The sequence below is a fragment of the Trachemys scripta genome, chromosome 8, assembly GCF_013100865.1.
Source record: "Trachemys scripta elegans isolate TJP31775 chromosome 8, CAS_Tse_1.0, whole genome shotgun sequence".
Taxonomy (NCBI): domain Eukaryota; kingdom Metazoa; phylum Chordata; order Testudines; family Emydidae; genus Trachemys; species Trachemys scripta.
The window spans coordinates 52329546-52346088 of NC_048305.1; the positions used below are offsets into that span (position 1 = coordinate 52329546).

The window sequence follows — 16543 nt, forward strand, 5'->3', positions numbered from 1 at the left end:
AGAAGTACTTGTGGCACCTTAGAGACTAACAAATTTATTAGAGCATAAGCTTTCGTGGACTACAGCCCACTTCTTCAGATGCATATAGAATGGAACATATATTGAGGAGATATATATACACACATACTGAGAGCATAAACAGGTGGGAGTTGTCTTACCAACTCTGAGAGGCCAATTAATTAAGAGAAAAAAAACTTTTGAAGTGATAATCAAGCTAGCCCAGTACAGACAGTTTGATAATAAGTGTGAGAGTACTTACAAGGGGAGATAGAGTCAATGTTTGTAATGGCTCAGCCATTCCCAGTCCTTATTCAAACCGGAGTTGATTGTGTCTAGTTTGCATATCAATTCTAGCTCAGCAGTCTCTCTTTGGAGTCTGTTTTTGAAGTTTTTCTGTTGTAATATAGCCACCCGCAGGTCTGTCACTGAATGACCAGACAGGTTAAAGTGTTCTCCCACTGGTTTTTGAGTATTTTGATTCCTGATGTCAGATTTGTGTCCATTAATTCTTTTGCGTAGAGACTGTCCGGTTTGGCCAATGTACATGGCAGAGGGGCATTGCTGGCACATGATGGCATATATCACATTGGTAGATGTGCAGGTGAACGAGCCCCTGATGGTATGGCTGATGTGATTAGGTCCTATGATGATGTCACTTGAATAGATATGTGGACAGAGTTGGCATCGGGCTTTGTTACAAGGATAGGTTCCTGGGTTAGTGGTTTTGTTCAGTGATGTGTGGTTGCTGGTGAGTATTTGCTTTAGGTTGGGGGGTTGTCTGTAAGCGAGGACAGGTCTGTCTCCCAAGATCTGTGAGAGTAAAGGATCATCTTTCAGGATAGGTTGTAGATCTCTGATGATGCGCTGGAGAGGTTTTAGTTGGGGGCTGAAGGTGACAGCTAGTGGTGTTCTGTTATTTTCTTTGTTGGGCCTGTCTTGTAGGAGGTGCCTTCTGGGTACTCGTCTGGCTCTGTCAATCTGTTTTTTCACTTCAGCAGGTGGGTATTGTAGTTTTAAGAATGCTTGATAGAGATCTTGTAGGTGCTTGTCTCTATCCGAGGGATTGGAGCAAATGCGGTTATATCTTAGAGCTTGGCTGTAGACAATGGATCGTGTGGTGTGTCCTGGATGGAAGCTGGAGGCATGTAGGTAAGTGTAGCGGTCAGTAGGTTTCCGGTATAGGGTGGTATTGATGTGACCATCGCTTATTAACACAGTAGTGTCCAGGAAATGGACCGCTTGTGTGGATTGATCTAGGCTGAGGTTGATGGTGGGATGGAAATTATTGAAATCATGGTGAAATTCCTCAAGGGCTTCTTTTCCATGGGTCCAGATGATGAAGATGTCATCAATGTAGCGCAAGTAGAGTAGGGGCGTTAGGGGACGAGAGCTAAGGAAGCGTTGTTCTAAGTCAGCCATAAAAATGTTGGCATATTGTGGGGCCATGCGGGTACCCATAGCAGTGCCGCTGACTTGAAGGTATATATTGTCCCCAAATGTGAAATAGTTGTGGGTGAGGACAAAATCACAAAGTTCAGCCACCAGGTTAGCTGTGACATTATCAGGGATACTGTTCCTGATAGCTTGTAGTCCATCTTTGTGTGGAATATTGGTGTAGAGGGCTTCTACGTCCATAGTGGCCAGGATGGTGTTTTCTGGAAGATCACCAATGGATTGTAGTTTCCTCAGGAAGTCAGTGGTCTCACACTTATTATCAAACTGTCTGTACTGGGCTAGCTTGATTATCACTTCAAAAGTTTTTTTTCTCTTAATTAATTGGCCTCTCAGAGTTGGTAAGACAACTCCCACCTGTTTATGTTCTCTGTATGTGTGTATATATATCTCCTCAATATATGTTCCATTCTATATGCATCCGAAGAAGTGGGCTGTAGTCCACGAAAGCTTATGCTCTAATAAATTTGTTAGTCTCTAAGGTGCCACAAGTACTCCTGTTCTTCTTTTTGCGGATACAGACTAACACGGCTGTTACTCTGAAACTTACCAGAAGTGTTGTTTTAACTGCTTGTGGCTTGGAGTAAAAGGGGGAAATAAAAAATTTAACCATCGCTTACAGCTGTTTTAACGTTTTTTAATGCAAAGAGAAAGCAAAGAAAATGCTTTTAATCAAGCTGGAAAAATAAAAGGCTGATGGCTCATAGAAGAAGGGGTGGCTGACAAACCCTTCTTAAATGTTTCAGCATTTTATAAAATCCCTCCCAATAAATTGTTTATTTTTCAAAAAAGTTACCTGTGCAGTGGAGAAAGAGAAATAAAACAGAAAGAGTTTGGATCCCAGGGACAGTGGAATAACTGGCCCCAGCACTACAAATAGACACAATGAGGACTTCTTTTGTGGTCAGTGCTTCAGTGCAGGGAAGGGCAAAGAGTAGGGGAAACTCCAACCTGGTGGGCCTTAGGTATGTGCAACTCTCTTCATCTTGGCTGAAACACTGGGGATTGGAGTTGCGACCTCCAGAGATAAAAGCATGAACTGCTCCAGTGTCCCAGCTTGGGCTGTAACAGACACCTACCCTCTGTGGATTGGGCACACAGGGGGATCTCTAACACACACTCCCCAGTGTGTTCCATGAGCCCTGCCAGTGAGGTTCTCAAACCAGTAGGGATCTGTTGCATCCCAATGGCCAGAGTCAAAGAATGACCTCTCAGTTGTGGGTGGGGGAGGTCTGACCTATTGGAGCACCAGGAGTCATACCACAGCCTCTCTCCCTGATTTGGGGGCAGGAACAGGTACGTGAATCAGATGGTTTCAGAGTAGCAGCCGTGTTAGTCTGTATCCGCAAAAAGAACAGGAGTACTTGTGGCACCTTAGAGACTAACAAATCAGATGGTGGCTCTGGATTATGGAAGGTCTGATGTACTTAGATGACTGGAGATGGACCAGGTTCAGAGGATGGTCCTGTGTTAAAGCACTGGCTGTCGAGCCCCAATGTCTCTTGGTGAGAGAGCGTCAGTCACATGTGAAGGTGTACCATATTAGAATGCTAGGATCACAGCCTGATTTAATTAGGGAGGATCCGAGGCAGGAGGCACCTAGAACCAAACAGCAGATATCTTCCTAGCAGTTGGCAAAATCAGAACTGGGTATTAAACAGTCTGTAAAATACTGGGGCACCAATAACAATATCTTTGCTCCCAACCCACTCCTCCCTACTGATCAAAGTGTTTGCTTTAGCGAAGGCCGAACCCCGTTCTCTGTGCTTGACAACCCTCTCATGGAAGTTCTGATATATTAATCTGCTAAGAAATGCACAACAGCCTCTTTGTTACGGAGGGTTAACACAGGAGAACAGCAGCCAAATTAAACCTTGGTGCCCTCGCCTCATCTCCTTACTCCACCAACCAGGCACGCTCTGAATTTCTGCTCCCCTCCCTGTCTAGGATGGTGGTGAAGGGTTGTGCTTTCATCCCCGCTGAGTCTGCAAGAGGTGCCAGACCAGACCTGTTGTGGACAGTTTTTCTCCATGTGTGTGTCTTGGATGAAATCTTGTCAGATCATTGACAGCCCCAAACCACAGCTGGAAAAATCATTACTGGATTAGATGACTGATCTGCAGAGGCTGATGGGTTCAGCATGTGTGGTCCCGGAAATCATCCATAAGGTAAAAGGCTCAGATGGTGACACTAATCGTGCCCTTTCAAAGGCCTGCAAGTGCATCCCACATCCTTAGGATTTATATCTTGCACTCACATGCTTCCCGGCTCCGCTGGTCCTACTGACAGCTGCTGAGATAGGTTATTGCCTGTCAATGTCTCCCTTACCAGCAAGGCCAACACTGTTCCACGGGCTCCCTTTGGAGCAGGGAAACTGAAAAGAAACAAGTGACTAAACAGATTTGCACTCCCAGAATTTGCACTCCCAAAAACTCTCCCCACCAAAATGTGAAATGAAGGAACGATGACCTAACAGCATTGGAGCCAAGTTCAGGGGGAGCTTTCAGAGGCACTTCTCAGGCCTCCTCACTGTAGCCTTCAAATGCCCTGTTGTAGCTAATTGCTATGTTCTAACCCTAACACAACCTCAGCCTTGTCCAGACTAGACTTCCTAACATTTCTCATCCTTGCTGCCACCTGTTCAACTCTGCTGGAAGTAGCAATGGAGTAGCCAAGTTGCAGGCAGCCACCAGAGTTTTTACCACCATATTCCTTAGATTTGATCTGAGCAAGATTAAATGGCACAACAGTGAAACTCTCAACACCCTGTCTACACTAGTGATCCCACTACTGCTACCACTAGCAGAGTTGCACCAGTATTAGCTATGGAGAGGGAAAAGGATTAGTGTTGATGTAGCCATGGAGACTGATGTGCTGCTTTCCACTGGGTTGCTGTTCTGGTCTTTAGCAGCACGGATATTTTTTCAAATGTTTCTTGGCCCAGTTAATTCAGCACTGCTACCACATTCAGTGGGCTGTACCCACTAAAGGGCCTTATCCAAAGCCTATTGATGCCAATGGGAATCTTTCCATTGATTTCAGTGGGCTTTGTATCAAGCCCAAAATGCATCAGTATCAGAAGCATGAACGTCTCTGAAGGGTGGGGAATGGGAGCTCAAATGTGATTGCTAGTTCACCATCATGCACACGCACTGGGGAATACCCTCGTTGATCAGTAATGCCAGCCAGATGATGGAGAGGTGATCCTGCAGAGAGTAAAAACACCAACAAAAAAATCAGTTAGAAAAAAGGAGAAGTGAGACATCCAGGCTAGCGCCAGGTGCATGGTCGAGGGCTCAGTCCATCCTTGTTCGCTCCAGTCTCCTTTGTTGACAAAGGGAAATCAGCACCAGAACTATAGGAGTAATGACATTCTGTCCTTCCTCTCCAGGGGGCAAAGCTAGCTAGAGTCTTTTAGCAATAGGTTGACACATTAGTGGAAAGCTGCAGAGTTTTTCTCTATGCTGAGAAAACACGCAGCCCAAGCGAAGGAGGGAATTCTCACCATCTGGGCCTCCTGCCCACGAGTTTGAGGTGCTCACTGTAAACTGTGCAGTGTTTTTCTTTCCTGTAGCACTTCAGCTGCTTACATTGATTCCATTAAGTTTAGACCCAGCAGTGACCTCACCATGCCGAGCTAATTAGACTGGGATGGCTCTGCTCTTACAGCCAGGGGTGCCAGGACAGAACAGGGCTCAACTCTAGCAATAGAAATATGAGAGCTAAGTTAGCTAGCTGGCCCTGAACTCTGATAGCTAACCCCAGAAAGATTTGTTCATCCTACTCCCATTTAACATCAGGACTGCTTTCCTTCTGCTTGTGGTGGGGATGGGGGCTGATCCAGTGCTCATTGAAGTCAATGGGCTTTGGATCAGGCACTGGATGTTCATCCAAAGGGAGAGATCTTCTGCTGTAATAAGCCGGTTCCATGTGGATGATCCAGTGAAGTCCCCAATTGCTATAAACTTCTAGTCCCCTTTCTCCACCTCCCAGCTTGCCGGTAGCTTATTGTTTTCACATAAAATTGTAGTTGATAGGCGTTGTGTGCCCATGGCTACTTCACTTTGACTGATGCTTTGTTTAGCTCTGGCCCCAGGAGGACATCAAAGATGTTTCCATCTCTCCAGGCTGCTGAGAATGCTGCTGGAGTCTCCCTTTCAAGCTTAGAATGATCTACTTTAGTGTTTCCCTCTGTCTGAGAGAGGCCTGCCAAGGCCTAGGGCTGGCCAGCCCCATTCACTTGGCCCTGCCCTGCCACACCTGGGCAGAGTGTGGGACTTAAAATGAAGAAAGCCCGGCAGTAAGGGGTGACTGGGGAGGAGTGTGGATGGACTGCTTCTTCCTAGGCCTCAGAGCCCTTTGCAGATGGCTGTCTGAGGAAAGGGCCCAGGGGAGAGCTGGGAGGCTCTGCACTGGAAGATGTGAGGGAAAACAGGTGCAGCTATTAGGTCCCTTTGGCAAGGTCTGGGAAAGGAGCCCGAGTGAGCCTAGGGCCAGAGGCTAGTGAGAGGTCGACCACAGTCTGCCTGGGACTGTTGTGGACTCCTGGAGCTCAGTGGGGAATAAAGAGGACTATGCACAGACTCTAGTGAGAGGAAGGAGGAATGTGGGGTGCCTTGATAAGGGGAGGAAGAAGTATTTACAGGCCTGAGTGTAAGGCTGTGGACATTGGTAACTCCAGAAGGGGTGGGACCAAATGTGACTGAGCCAGAGGCATTTGCAGCTGGGCGGAGTTGTAAAAGACCACAGGAAAACTAAAGCAAAGTGCTGTGCTCTGAGACAGTAATTCTTCTAACACCTTCCTCTTAAGGGTAACAAACACAAGTGAAAAATAGGCAAGATTTTTAAAAATTGGTGAGAGAGAGTAACAATGGTGGAAAGAAATCTTAAGTTCTCATGACAGAGAAGATGGCAGGAGAAAGGAAGGCTCGTTCTCTTCATTTTATGGATGGGGAACTTAGGTCCAGAGAGATTAAGTGACTTGCCCAAGATTGCACAGAAAGTCCTACATAGAGCTCTCTGGACAATTAGTGTTCATTTTTCAATAAGTCTTGGAACACTGGGGAAGTTCCAAAGGACCAGAAGAAAGCTAGTGTTGTGCCTATATTTTAAAAGGGCAAATGAGATTTCTTGGGTAATTTTGGGCTGGTCAGTTGGATGTTGATCCCAGGCAAAATAATGAAACAGCTAATACTAGACTCAGTTAAAGAATTAAAGGAGGGTAATATAATTAATGCCAATCAACAAGGGTTTATGGAAAATAGATCCTGTCAAATTAACTTGATATAATTTTTTATGCAATTACACATTTGGTTGATAAAGGTAACTGTGTTGATGTAATATACTTAGACTTCTGTAAGGCATTGACTTAGTAAGGCATGGCATTTTGGTTAAGAAACTAGAATCATACAGAATCAACATGGCACACATTAAATGGATTAAAAACTGGCTAACTGATAGGTGTCAGAATGTAATTCTAAATGGGGAATCATCAAGGAGAGGATGTGTTCATAGTGGAGAGGATGTGTTCATAGTGATCCCACAGGGATCAGTCTTGTTCCTGTGCTATTTAACATTTGTATCAATGACCTGGAAGAAAACACCCAATCATTACTGATAACATTTGTAGAAGACTCACAAATTGGGGGAGTGATAAATAACGAAAAGGACAGTCATTGATATAGAGCGATTTGGATCTCTTGGTGAGCTGGATGCAAGAAAACAATATGTGTTTTAATACGGCCACATATAAATGTATACATTTAGGAACAAAGAATGTAGGCCATATTTACAGGATGGAGGACTCTATCCTGGGAAGCAGCGACTCTGAAAAAGATTTGGGGATCATGGCTGATAATCAGCTGAACATGAGCTCCCAGTGTGATGCTGTGGTTAAAAGGGCTAATGCAATCTTTCGATGTGTAACCAGCAGAGGATTCTTGACCATCCTAAATACTTCAATAGATTCATGTGTTCCAAGGCCAGAAGGGACCACTGTGATCATCTGGTCTGACCTCCTGGATAACACAGGCCATACGCTCAACACTGTCTTCCTTTCCCCAACCTTCATCTGTTTTTTGCCCTTCTAGGTTGTGTAAGCTCCCTGAAGGCTTTAAGTAGGTACATACAACATCTAGTATGTGTTGTGAGGTTACTCTAATACAAATGGTAGTTTGAGCTGTATTTAAAACCAAAAAAAATCTTCCTCTGGAGAAGCTGAGAATATCTTAGCCCCTTACGTGGCTTGAATCTCTGCCCAAGGTCTTTCTTCATTTACTTCATGGGGCAGAGTACGCCACTAGGAAGGATGGGCACCTGCATTCTAATCCTGCTACAGCTTTCTTGGCCATTCATGGACATGTAGACCAGTTTACTTATTGAGGAGAGCAATGCCATCTGGTGGTGAAAGTGTGTATTTAAAGAGCCACTGTTTGAGTTCCATCAGCAGGATCTCAGAATTTGGAATTAATATTTAGTCAAGCAACACTAACCACATTTTTGTATCTCCCTTGCTTCAGCTTAACTCCTCTACCTAGTCTATTTCTGTATCATTTCTTTAGTTTTTCCACCCTGCCTGCCTCTCAGTGGAAAACTTGTTCTACAGCCACAGAATCAGGGTCTTAATCTCCTCTATTTTAGCTGTGAGCACTTACAAATTTATTTGCTGTCATAGGAATGTTACTGATTACCCAGTTGGCCTAGATTTCATTTTGGACTTGGTGGTTATTTTGTATGTACTGACACACATGGCTGACAGCTTTTAGTCTAAGCATTGACTCGTCTGATTTTGTATTTCTCTATTAGACTATATAGCAACTCACACAAGTGTAAAAGGAAACAAATAATGGGATTATTTCCCCCCAGATTTCCCCTCATCCAGCCAGAGGAAGAAGGAACTAATTTAACATTCCAAGTACTCATGTCCTCCTTTTAACCACTAGGCACTGGGTATCTGCAGCACCTGCTACTCTTCATATAGCTTATTTGGAAAGCCTAATTCTGGTACTCAAGGGATAACAGTGTGCGAATGTTCATCATTTTGATTTGAAATGGTCATTTATGGCCTGAGCCAATGCCAACTGAAGTCAATGGAAAGACTCTCATTGACTTCAATGGACTTTGGATCAGGCCTTTAAAGGTGTGAATGAATAAAAAAATAAATTGGACTGTGTTTTTCTTTTTTCATCATGAAATAGCTGTTACTCCATAATGAGGGCTGTTTGTTTTTGGTTTTTATTTAATTTTTCTCAGAAATTTATTTGTGTTTATTACTATTACAACAAAAACTGGTGAAAATCAGTGCAAAAAATTGTTATTTTTTCTGGGTAAATAAGGGGAAAGAGTATTCAGTAGATTAATGCTTCGGTGAATGGAATTCAGTGTGGTTTGTTGCAGAACTAAAACAGAACTCAAAACACAATGCCCCCTCTGAGTTTAAGAAAACAATATATTGCTAATCCCCAAATACAACTTTTCACTTGAATAAACGGTAAGTGGGGGGGGGAGGTATTGGTTTGAGCATTGGCCCACTAAACCTAGGGTTGTGAGCCATTTAGGAATCTGGGGCAAAAATCTGTCTGGGGATTAGTCCTGCTTTAAGCAAGGGGTTGGACTAGATGACCTCCTGAGGTCCCCTCCAACCCTGATATTCTATGAACTATTAGCCTATATATTTACATTTAATAATTGAGCCACATCATTTGCAGCACATACACTCAACTTCATCCTTTTCTCCTGTTTTTTTAAACTTTCAAATACTTCCTTGTGTTCTGAAACATATTCTGCGACAGATTTTCATTTTCTTCCCATTTTAGTGTGTCAAATCTTTAAACCGTTATCTGCTAACAGCTTGAAATGTGTACCTGGTGGGTGTGAGATTCACCAGAACATTCAGATACGCATGCACTTCAGAGCTTGCATGCGTGCCTGTTTATTGTGTGTATCTTCTAGACTAATACATAGCCTTACTTCAACAGGCAGCATTGCATATACACACAGAATAATGTATTATTGTAATACATATATCTCATGCAATGTATTGTATTTTCCTAATAGAACAAGTTATTTTTATATATATTTGAATGATACAAAAGTAGGGTGAAATCAGGAAAAAAACAGATTAATACTTTTTGTAAAACCTGGGATTTTTTTCGGTAAAAATCTGTTCAAACTGAAAATGTAAGGTCTTATCCATACTCCATGCATGAGAGTCAAGTGTCCAAGGGAACCTCTCTGCATGACACCACCAATTACAGGTTTGACCTTAGTCATAAGGTCAACAATGGGTGGGTCGGAGTCATGCACTGGTCAGGCAAGGTAAGGATTTTGGTCAAGGAATATAGTATGTGAATTACCAGATGCTAGAAGTAAGATGTTCTTATTTTCAATTTTTACAGACTTAAACAAGATTCTTGACACACAGATTGCTTGATATTCATACAAGCCTGTTGCGTTGTAAATGTTGAAAAATCGTGTTCTGAAAACAGGAGTTCAAAAACACCAGTGCACGCAGACTCAAAGACGACTATCTTGGAGCCCCTCTGTGGTTGCTGATAAAACTGCTTCAGTTGCCCTGTTTCCCCTGGCTTCCAAATACAAGCTGATTCCGAGGAGCAAAGGCGGGGCCCCCACACTCTCCTACACATACCCCCTCCAGCTCCCTGCCATGAGCCGCTCAGGGCAGGGGGCTGGGAGCACCCCCATAACCCCAGCCCACACCCGCAGCCCCCTGCCCTGACTCCTGCACCCCCCCACATACCCAGCCCCCCCACACCCCATGCCCTGACTCCTGCACCTCCCCACATCCCCACCCCACCACATTCCCACCTGCACCCCTCGCACCAAATGGGAGCTGCCCCAGGTAAGCGCTCCACACCCCAACCTCCTGCCCCAACCCTGAGCCCCCTCCCTCACTCTAACTCCTGGCCAGACCCTGAACCCCAAACCCCAATCTGCTTCTGCACCCTAACTCCCTCCCAGATCCTGCACCCCCAGCCCTGAGCCCCCTACCGCACCCTAAGTCCTGGCCAGCCCCTGCACCCCAATGTTTTTTTACATTTTTTTTATAAAGCGCTCTTATCCAAAGTGCTTTACAATAGTTAGCTAATGGTACAAACAATATTTGGAAAGATCATTAAATTGTCCGCCGAGACGCCCAGCAATTTTCAAGTGGTCTGTGGAAAAATAAGTTAGACTACAAGAACAATAAAGGGACCTCATTTTATTTTCATTTACTTGCTATTACTTATAGGAGGAGGATGAAGAAAAAAAGAATGAAAATTGGGGGCGGGGGGAGATGAGAGAGAATGTTCTTTTTCTTGGCTGGGTCCCAAGGAGGGGCCCCAAAAATGAAGCTGAGCACAGGGCCCCACTAACTCTAAATCCGCCACTGGGGCTGACCCCTCCCCCACAGCTCCCCATGCCGCAGCCCGAGGCTGACCCCTCCACTCCCCGAGCTCTGCATGCTGCTGCCAAGACAGGGGCTGACCCCTTCTTTGCCCCAGCTCCCCGCACCATTGCCAGGAGCTGATGCTGACACCCTCCCCGCACCACTGCCAGGGGCTGGCCTCTAGCCCCCCCCCCCCCCCCCAAGTCCATTCTGGCTGGGGCTGACCCCCCAAGCTCTACCTTGCGCACCGGACTTTTTTGGTAAACTGAGCATTTGTTCATTTGCTCATGCCAACTGATCCGTCGGCAAGAGCAAACGGGATCAATGCCGGTTTTTTGTGAAAAAAGTCAGGATGGCCAGGACAGAGCTTAAAAAGGGAACTGTCCCAGCCAAACGGGGACGTATGGTCACCCTATCTCCAGGCAAGTGAGTCCTGAGGGAGTCCGGCCAGGGCGGGGGCAGACCCTGGCCTGGCTAATCGCGCCACTCCCGGGAGGCCGGAGTGATTCCCCGCCCTGGCACTGGACCGGCCCTGGCTGCGCTGCCAGCTCAGCCTGGCAGACGCTGTCACCTTCCAGCAGGGCTGGGTAGTGGGGCCAGGGTGTAAGGGAGAGTGGGGGGGGGGCTGCTGGCCAGTGGAGGGTCTCTTGGAGGGCGGTGGGGTAGGTCTGTGTGTTGAGATGCTGGGCAGTGGGGGGTCTGAGTGGGGTGCTGTGTAGTTGTGGTGATGGGCTTTGGGGAAGTGCATTGGGCAGTAGCGGTGCAGCTGTGTGTGGGGGTGCTGGGCAGGGGTGGTGGTGTGCAGTCCGCTGTGCATTTGTGGTGGAGGGTCTGTGTGTGGGGCTGCTGGGCATAGCAGTTCTGGGGGACACTGGGAATAGGGAGTCGGGGGCTGTGGCACAGCATGGGCCCACCCCCGAGGGAAGGGGCATGCTGGCAGCACAGGGCTGGGCGGGCCAGTGTGCAACTGCCGGTTTGTATACAGTGCCCTTGCACTGGGCTGGGTGGAGTGGGGCCGGCCCCACCATGGTATGCCCCATTGCCCCTGGCTGGCCCCTTGCTCTGGGGACTGACCTCCCCACGCCATGCTCCTTTGCCCCCATGGGGGCCCACAAAATGTTAATCTGGCCCTGGATTTAGTGTTGCACAGGATTGCTGGGTTCAGCAACTGCCTGCTCCAAAGCCATAGAAGTCCAGTGGAAAGGCCATGATTGCCTTAAATCAGCACTGGATGGAGTCCCAGGTATTCCTCTTCAGCCATCTGTCTTATCTCCAGGTTTCTCTCTCTGGTGGGGGTGTTACTGAATCCTCCGTCACACATCAGAAGACCAGCGTAAATGACTGAGGTTTACATTTGGCAATTGACCATCTGAATGAACAGGGCATATTCCTCGGAATCCATGGAATACAAATGCACAAGCTTCAAGTGTATAGTTTGCTAAGACTGGGCCAGAAACAAACCCCAAAATACAGAGTTAATGCTGACTGCTGCCACCAGTGTGACACAAAAAGACAGGGCAGAGTGTGTTAAGCATGCAATATCTGAGGGTAGGTGTTGCAGGGAAGCAACACATTAGCCTTCCCCATCCACCCATATGGAATCCCAGTGACTCAGTGGAACTCCACATAAGCACAATGGTCTCACCACACTCAGTTGCAGGCTTGGGCAGTCAGAGGCTGATCCAGAGTCAGTCAGAACAGAAAGACACTCTATCTTCACTAAGCTTTGGATCAAGCTTTTAGATGGGCTGTGTTAGCATTGGACCTGTCCTGACCTAAGTATGGCTCTGTCCTATACAACAGATTGTCATGTACGTGCACTAAAACTCACTAGAAATGTATGAACAATTTATAAAAAGACAAGGACTTCAGTCCAACATTTAAGTCTTTGCTGGGTTCTTTTACAACCTCATTATTTATTTATTTATTTTTAAAAACTACTTTAAGAAGTACAAGAAAGTTTTTCTTTAAAAAAGCATAAAATCTCTCTACACTGCAACAGCTCGACTGGTTAATGCCCATGGGCCATATTGTCCATAGTGCCTTATGTGCCTGAGAATCACTCCTTTCCATTGCACAGAAGACAATGCAGTAGAAACCAAATACATAAAATTGTCTGTGTGTGGCACTTGACTTTTAGATGTTAATATTTTTTCAAATCATTGAACTTGCACCATAGACTGATCTCTTGCTGATTATTAAGTCAAAGCAAACAATAAATCCCAAGCCACGCAGTAAAACAAGAAAGTGCTTCCATGTTGAGCACTTCTTTGATTAAAAATAAAAAGCAGCCAAGTTCCCCCACCCCAAATTTTGTACAAAAATGTTCTTTGGACTGGACCCCTTGGTTTGCTGAGTGTCAGCGCAGAGAGACTTTTTACAGCCAGTTATTCATTATTCTCCTTAAAACCTGATATAGCCGAGTGTTAGAATGTTGATTGTGTCTTAAGGAACACTTCAGAACACCAGCCCACCTTCTGTAGTAAAACCTATTTCCATTCTGCAGGGGAGAGAAAAACACGTGCTTTTCAATACATGAATTGGTTCACATATAAAATGCCAACTACTTTGGAAAAATGAACAACAGTCCCAAGCCATGTCTTGAAATGGCCAGTCGTGCTGAAAAACCACATCCAGTGCATTCTGTTTGCAAGAATAAAAGCAGACTCTATTTCAATGCAAAATCCCCCCCTCCCAAAAAAATTCAGTCTCAATCCTGGATTTGGAAATGCAGATGGGCTGCACCCCTGGGGCTGTAGTGAAATGAGTGAATACTGTGAGCTGTGCTGTGAGTCAGCTTAGCCTTCCTTTGAAATGGTTCAGCAAGGCACCACTGGTGTGTGGCATAGGCAGTATTGGTGTACAGTCATTAGAGGGTATTTTACAAAGTTACCTGTCTCAGAGCGTTCAAGCATTTTCCTGTTGTTGCTTAATTAAAGCCTATGTCTTTGTAAGGCCTGTTTTGGGCAGTTCACCTTGATTGCTTGGTTCTTCGGCCCTCATATAGATTGCGCCGATCACAACATGTCTTCCATTTGGGCAGTTATACTTGGAAGTAAGCTCCACTCCTTGCCACAGACTCTTCTTCTCCAACCAGAAGAGACTTGGGCCCTTATCTTGCAATGTGATCTGTGCATTCAGACTCTCTGTACCCACACAGGTGCAGGGAGTCTGTCTGCAGAGAACTCATTGCAGGATTGGGGCTTTAAGAGCTTTAGCCTAGTACCCTGAGTCCCCTCCAGCATGACTTTAGTAGCTCTTCTCTAGACACTTTCCAGAATGCATCAGTACCTATGGAAGTAACATGCCCCCAAGTGGCTCAAGCTCTCCCTATGTTATGTACAGAAGATGATATGCAATAATGCATTGGTGTGCACCAAGCTGGGGATTCATAAGCTTTCAAAGAGTGCATAAAGTATTAGCTCGTTACCAGCCAACAATGCACTCAGGTCCCCAGCCATATGAAGCACTCCTATTACTCTGAGTGGCTGCTCCCACGGGCTGGTGAGAAGGTGAGCTCTCCCTGTGCAGAGATCCCATTGTGACATGTCCTACAGGGGCTGAAATTAAATACCTCTATTAACAAATGTCTAGGGAACTAAAAGTTAATCATAAGAGCTATTTATAGAGAGACCTGGAGGCAACTGTGAATTACAAGATTATTATGTCCCTTTGCTGTTACCAGTAGCATTACAAACCATGGGCCAATCACCCTTCCCAGGGCTCTGGTGGGAGAGGAAATCTCCCTGAGAAAAGCCCTTGCCAAATTCCTCCTGTCCCCATCCAGCTTCCACCTTGTTCTCCAGACGAAACCTCCACAGGATCTGGGGATACACTGCTACAGCGGTGGCTGCGACTGCCCTTTCTGTATGGGAGGGAGCAGGTGTGCAGGTGGAAGGTCCCCTCTGTACAGATAAAGGATGAGGGAAATTATTTTGCCAAGGAGCAGAGTGTGAGTGGCCTGGGACATCACCAGCGACCCAAAGAGGCCATTACAGCCTTGCTGCTGAAAGCTAATTTCTTTTAAAGGGGCTGTGATAACTGGCTGGCTGGCTGTCCATAAGGTGTGATAACTGAAGAGGGGAGAGGGGATAGCTCCCTTATGGACACTCAGCCAGCCAGTTAGCTGTAAAATCCCTCTTGGTGTCTGTTCTCTGCTTGCTTTACCTGTAAAGGGTTAACAAGCCCACAGGTAAAAGGAAAGGAATGGGCACCTGACCAAAAGAGCCAATGGGAAAGTAGAACTTTTTAAAATTGGGACAGAAACTTTCCCTTTATCGGTTGTTCTCTGGGCTGCAGGGACACGGAGCAGCAATGCTGTAAGCATCTTTAAGCAGGTATGATTATAGATTATCAATTCATACCTCGAACCTACTTATCCGAAGCCTCAGATATGTAAGTAAAATTAGGGAATGTCTAAAAAGCTGTGATTAGGGTTATTTCTTTTATTTCTTATTGGCTTATGGACTCCTCTATGCTAACCCCAGATGCTTTTGTTTGCTTGTAACCTTTAAGCTGAACCCTCAAGAAAGCTATTTTGGGTGCTTGATTTTTGGAACTGCTCTTTTAAAATCTAGAAAAAGCCTAAGTTCCAGATGTATTTTCTTTCTTTTTGTTTTTAATAAAATTTACCTTTTTTAAGAACAGGATTGGATTTTTGGTGTCCTAAGAGGTTTGTGCATATGCTATTTGATTAGCTGGTGGCAACAGCTAATTTCCTTTGTTTTCTTTCTCAGCTCTTCCCCAGAGAGGGGTGTGTGAAAGGGCTTGAGGGTACCCCACAGGGAGGAATTCCCAAGTGTGCCTTCCTGGATCCAAAGGAGTTTTTTTGCATTTGGTTGGTGGCAGCCTTTACCAAGCCAAGGTCAGAGAAAAGCTGTAATCTTGGGAGTTTAATACAAGCCTGGAATGGCAAGTATTAATTTTTAGAATCCTTGCGGGCCCCAACTTTCTGCACTCAGAGTGACAGAGTGGGGATTCAGGGGCCATGTCAAGTTAAATATTAAAAAAAAAAAAAACGAAGCCAACAACCTTCCTTCACCTATGTTTTTAGTATCATCCTAGTTTAAATAATCTAACTGAATTTTAAAAATCTAATCTGGTTTTAATACCATCAAGTTAATTACCTTCTTGCATTTCTCTCAGTTTGGACAATGAAATCACCTTCCAGTTAGTTTCATTTTCAGGTTCTCTTGCACTAACACAATGATGTGGCCCGGGTTCGGATGCTCTGACTCACCTTGAATATTTCCTTGCTCCATCAAATAGTCCCTCTGAAGTCAATGGGCCAGATGTTCCAGTGTGATATGTCCACTGTGCACCATATAACCAGTGCAAAGTGGACTAAGAGGATGGAGATGGCCTGTGGAACTCTCTGCTTGTGGAAAGCTGGCAAAGTCATCTCCATCGCCAAACTGCGCCAATGGGACATCTCGTTCTATTTAACATGAGCAAGAGGATCCGGATCTGGCCCGTGGTTTGCAAATACTGCAGAGGGTTATGTGTGGTTCAGAAAGGCCTTCCACTGGAATTTTTTAAAAATCCTGGAAAAAAAATCTAGTTTGGTTTTAGGTTTTGTCTGATACAGTTTGGGGGCAGATTTGATCTGACAGGTTCCCTTCTTGGATAATATGGATCAATATTTTCCCTCCCATTACTACTCCCCTGCTCCCTTCTCTACCCATGATCCCTACCTGCTACTAT

General features: G+C 45.4%; 1 long non-coding RNA gene across 1 annotated transcript; it reads right to left on the bottom strand.

Annotated features, from left to right (window-relative positions):
- Positions 1-1961: 1961 nt before the first annotated feature.
- Positions 1962-15349, bottom strand: LOC117882001. The gene is made up of 3 exons (XR_004646914.1): positions 12672-15349; positions 3228-3230; positions 1962-1997 (listed from the first exon to the last, which is right to left on the bottom strand). It is a non-coding gene; the product is annotated as an uncharacterized LOC117882001 (long non-coding RNA).
- Positions 15350-16543: the final 1194 nt, after the last annotated feature.